Below are 6,000 nucleotides of genomic sequence, written 5' to 3'. Positions count from 1 at the left end.
AAAAGAGGTTTTATTTATTTACCATACGTCTAGTTTATTTATATTTATATTTATTTACCATACCTTTTAAGTAAGTATAAAAATAGGTTTTATTTATTTACCATACCTCCACTTTATTTATATTTTTATTTGTTTACACCCTTGTATGTATATAAGGTGACTTATGGAGTAAATATAAAAAGTGTTTTATTTATTTACCATACCTCTCATTTATTTATATTTTTATTAATTTACCATACCCCTTTTATAAATATGGTATTTGGCCCATAGGATTCACTTAAATAAAACCTACTCTTGAAAATTAGGGTTAATGGAAGGTTGTAACTCCTAATTTCAAGGGATAAATTTACCTTTTTTACCCTCCCTTAAAATAAGGTGGGCTATTTGAGGCGATTTGTAAAAATGTACTATGATACAAAATATTCGCCCACTAAACATTTAAAACCCCTTAATTTCACCAAAGGGTAAACATTCGCCCCTAAAATTTTCCATGGATGTGACATATATTATGTGGATCGTTGGCTTGAATGCTCCAATCACTATTATTTTTGCTTCCTCCTCCTCCTCTTCCTAACAGCTCATCTTCGGTTGCTTATATCAATATCATATCATATTATACTATTTAGGCTGATTCATGGATTGTTCTAGATGAAAATATCATCCATAGTTTTAGCGACGAAATGCCACTTAGCCCCATTTAACTTGATTATGAATCCATCTATTTGGCTTGTGCAGCTCATGCCTTCTCTTTGATGAATTGGGTTGATTAATCATTGGATGATGGCACGTATTCTAATCCATTCCCTCATATATTATCTATCAATGAGAGCATCATGTAGACCGTGATGCAGAAGGTGCGTTGTGAGACGGTCATCACCATCGCTCATCCTTACTAGATTCCATTGAGGATAATCTCAGTAATGTGTATCTACCCAATGTCATAGAGTCTTTTACGAATTTCGTTTCTATCCACAAAGTTAATTCTAAGAAGAATCTCTTGAATATCGAAGAGATGATACCTCTTGACATCTCTATTAAACTGGGTATTTTTAAAAATATACACATTGGTGCATCTTGCTCTCCATTTGAGATTGAGACCTATAAATCCCTATTTCAGCAGTTTCATGATGTATTTGCCTTGTCCTATAAGGAAATGTCAGGTATTGACACAAATATAGTGGTGCATGAGATTAAAACGTATCTTGATGTTAAACGAGTTCGACAGTGCCTCTGTCAGGTCCATCCAAAGAATGTTATCATGCTATAAAGTGGTTGAAAAACTCCTTTATGCTAGTTTCATCTACCCCATTCCTTTGACTGATTAGGTGTCGAATATTGTCCTTGTCATGAAGAACGAGGGGACAATCCATGTATGAATTGATATCAAGATGTGAATCATGCTTATCCAAAGGACAATTACCCAACCCTGTTCATCGATCATATTGTTGATGAATATGCTAGTTGTGAAATCTATTCATTCATGGATGGTTTCTTCTAATATAATCAAATCAACATTCTCCCAACTAATCAACCTAAGACTACATTTATCTGTCACTAGGGTACATTTTCTTACTGGAAACTCCCATTTGGTCTGAAGAATGTTGGGGCCACATTTCAACGGGCAATGGATTATGATTTTCCTGATATTAAAAACATCGTGAAACCTTATTTGGATGATCTCCCTACTCATTCTAAGTATCGGGTTAATTACCTGATGTATCTTAGGGACATTTTATTACAGTGTAGACACTATAGTATTCGACTGAATCCACACAAATGTGTGTTCTGTGTTAGTTCTGGTTGAATTATCGGTTTTTTAATTTCAAATCATGGGATTTGTTTCAATCCTCTGAAATTACATGCAATCATTGACCTCCCTACACCTTCTTCACTCGTTCAGCTTCAATGACTTCAAGGAAAAGTTAACTTCCTACAAAGGTTTGTCCCTAATTACATTCAGTTGACCAAAGGATTCACTCACCTACTTAAGAAAGGGGTTCCCTTCCATTGGGACAACGCTGCTCAGAAAGCATTTGATTCCATGAAAGATGTACTAGTTCAAGCATCTCTCTTGTATCCCCTTGATTACGAGCATAACTATTTCTTGTATCTCACTACTGCTATTTCTACTATAGCAATGGTGTTGGTGTAGGAAGACGATGTAGGATCTAAACACCCCATATAATATCTAAGTTGGAATCTCAATGATATCAAGATAATGTATACCCATGTAGAAAATTTGGCTTTAGCAGTTGTTCAAGCCATTCAAAGGTTCCACCATTACATCTTGCTTCGGAAAACCATGGTTGTTTCAGATTGCGACCCTATGACATACATTTTATCGTGTCAATTTATGGGGGAAATAATCTAAATGGATCATCAGGATATAATAGTTTGACCTGGAATTCAACAAATCCAAGTCTAATAAATCCTTGCTTTTCGCGGAGCTTATGTGTGACCTTTATTCCTCTGATTCTGAATCGACATCTAATGATTCTATCCCTGATGAGTCGTTGTTTTTGATTTCATTATCTAACCCATAGTATGGAGACATTATGATATATCTCATAACTTAGAATTTTCGTTCTGATACCTCTTGCTCTGAGCAGCGACATATTCGATACTAAGCCAAGAATTACATCATCATTGATGATACCCTTTATCGACATAGTATTGATGCGATTTTACAAAGGTACATTATGCATGAGGAGGCCGAGAAAGTACTTGATGAATGCCACTTGGGGAATGTGGTGGCCATTTTTCTGGTTATGCTACCGCACAGAAGATCTTACTCATTGGTTATTTTTGGCCTTCCATTTTTTGAGACTGCATTCTTGCTGTCCACTAGTGTCATGCATGCCAAATTTATGATCATAAGATTTGTGCTCCACCTGCTCCATTACATCCCCTTATCATTGTCGGACCTTTTACGAAATGGGGTATCGTTTTCATGAAATGCAACCCTCACTCGGTCGAGGGGCATGGTTATATCTTTGTCATAGTAGATTATTTTACTAAATGGGTTGAAGAGATGCCTACATTTAACAATATTGGAGAAACAACTACATGTATATTTTTCAACCATGTTATCACATGTTTTGGTGTTTCGTAAGCCATAGTTACAGATCACGGAAAGAATTTCTGGAATCATATGATGACCAAACTAATTGCTAAGCTAGGAATTTTCCCTGAAAGTTCCACTCCCTACTATCCTCAATCTAGTGGATAGGTTTAGCCTATCAATAAAGTTCTCAAAACTATGCTTCAACGTATGGTAGGGGTCCATAAATTGGACTAGAATTTCCTCTTTTATGCTACCTTTTGGTCATACCGAACCTCAGTAAGGACTGCTACAAGATTTACACCCTTTCATATTTTTATTGTCTAGAAGCAATCCTTTCAATTGAATGTGAGATTCCTTCACTGAAACTAGCTATTGAAATTATTCCTGCCACTTTTCTAGAAGAGAACATCTTTTACATTTGACCCGATTAGAAGACAAGGGATATGATGTTGTTTTCAGCGAGGGAAAGGCTTTCCTGCGCAGTAAGACAACTGGAGAAACATGGAAGATAGGTGTTTGAGTCAAGAACCTTTATCAATTGCATGTAGATGGCTGCACACCAATGGCATGCAAGGCAAAAGGATTAGTGAGTCGGGATGATGGTGAGTTGTGGCACAGAAAATTGGGTCACCTTCACCATGGAGCCTTGAAGATACTGCAACAGATTACTACAGGGCTTCCTAAAGGCACTCTTACACAGTCAGATCAGTGCAAGGGGTGTACTTTGGGAAAATTTGTGAAAGCCACCTTTCACGAGAAGGATAGTCCTGCCATGATGATCCTTGAGAGAATTCACACAGATGTGCGTGGACCTTTCTCAGTAGTTTCGACAGCAAAGCACAGGTATTATGTGATATTTGTTAATGATTTCTCTCGAAAGTATTGGATCTTATTCATGTAGAAGAAGAGCAAGACATACCCAAAGTTTTGTGAGTTCAAAGAACTGGTCGAGAAGGAGTCGGGGAAGAAGGTGAAGGCTCTTAGGAGCGACAATGGTGGTGAATATATCTCTGGCGAGTTCAAGAATTTTTGCAGCGTAGAAGGGATTCGAAGAGAGCTCATAGCTCCCCATAACCCACAGCAGAACGGGGTTGCTGAGCGGAAGAACAGAACAATCGTGGGTGCTGCACGGGTGATGTTTCATGATCAGGGCCTACCCCTTCACTTGTGGGCGGAAGCATGCAATACTGCAGTATATGTGCAGAACCGTTGTCCTCACAGGATACTTGGCACGAGTACACCCGAGGAGGCTTATTTTGGTAAGAAGCCTAATATTTCTCATTTCAGGATTTTTGGTGCTAACATTTACATGCATGTGATGAAGGATGCTAGGAAGAAGCTGGAGCCAATCGCAGAGGTTGGGATATTTGTGGGGTACACTGATACGCCCCACAACTATCGTGTGTATTTTCCAGACATTCGCAAGACTGTTGTGCGACGGGATATAAAATTTCAGGAGGAGAAAGCCATGAAGTGTTCGCTTGAGAGGGAGCCACACTTGCATGCGGATGAGGAGCTATTAGTTCCTAAAGATGAGCTTCAGGATGTGGATCAGCCACAGGACGAAGTTCATGGAGTGGAAGATACCACTCATGCAGCGCCAACCATCAGAGGGCGAAAGCACTTGACAGAAGCTGAGAAACTGGCTCAAGATGTAGAGAAGGTTATAGGACCACCTACAGCTCAACGTAGACAGAGACAATCACCTGATCGGTACACTGGATACATGGCTCTTGTGAGCAAATGTGTTGTGACTGGGCCATCCTCTTTCGAGGAAGCTGTGGAGGATCCCGCATGGGTAGATGCCATGGTGGAAGAGTATGATTCGATTGTCAGATACAGTGCATGGGAGATTGTCCCAAGACCGGAAGGGAAATCAGTGGTGGGTTTGAGATGGATCTAGAAAGTTAAGCAGGTAGTTGATGGGAGTGTGGAGAAGTACAAGGCATGATTTTTTGCCTGAGGCTTCTCACAGATAGAGGGGATTGATTATGAGGAGACCTTTGCACCTGTCACAAGGTATTCTTCCATACGGATGATTCTTGCTCTCTCAGCGCAGATGGGGTGGCACATTCATCAAATGGATGTGAAGACTGCGTTCCTCAACGAAGTCATTGAGGAGGAGGTGTACATAGAGCAGCCCAAAGGTTTTGAGATCTTTAGCAATGAGTCACATGTGTGCAGGCTCAAGAGAGCGTTGTATGGGTTGAAACATGCACCACATGCTTGGTACACACGGATAGACAATTATTTAACCAGACTTGGATTCTCCAAGAGAGGCGGATCCTAACTTATACCAGATTGTAGTGGAGGGTAAGTTGCTTATCATTGTACTTTATGTAGATGATTTGATTCTAACAGGTGATGAGCTGTTGATACTTTCATGCAAGGAGGATCTTGCTAAGGAGTTTGAAATGAAGGAATTGGGCCTCCTTCATTATTTCTTGGGATTGGAAATTTGGAAGCGCAGTGATGGACTATTTGTTTCTCAGGGTTAGTATGCTCAGGAGATACTGGAGAAGTTCAACATGCATGGCTGCAAGCCTATTGATACTCCTCTTCCTGGAGGTTGGAGGAAGGAGGATGCTACTTCGGCGGAAGTAGTGGATGCCACTATTTATCGACAGTTGGTGGGGTCGCTTATGTATCTGGTCAATACATGACCTGATATATGCTATGCTATTAACCAGCTTTCACAAGCTATGGTTAAGCCAACCAAGCTCTTTTGGAAGGCATGCAAGCATGTATTGTGTTATCTCAGAGGCACATCGGGATATGGATTATGGTACAGACAAGAGGATGACGTGAAGCTATGTGGCTTCACGGATGCAGATTGGGTAGGGAGTCCAATAGACAAAAAGAGCACGTTTGGAGGGATTTTTAGTATCAGGTTGACAACAGTTTCTTGGTACAGCAGGAAGCAGAGATCTGTGGCA

This window comes from Pinus tabuliformis, chromosome 9 (genome assembly GCF_031772625.1).
Source record: "Pinus tabuliformis cultivar Carrire ecotype Pingquan chromosome 9, CPIR1, whole genome shotgun sequence".
Lineage (NCBI taxonomy): Eukaryota > Viridiplantae > Streptophyta > Pinopsida > Pinales > Pinaceae > Pinus > Pinus tabuliformis.
This window is presented reverse-complemented; position numbering follows the sequence as displayed.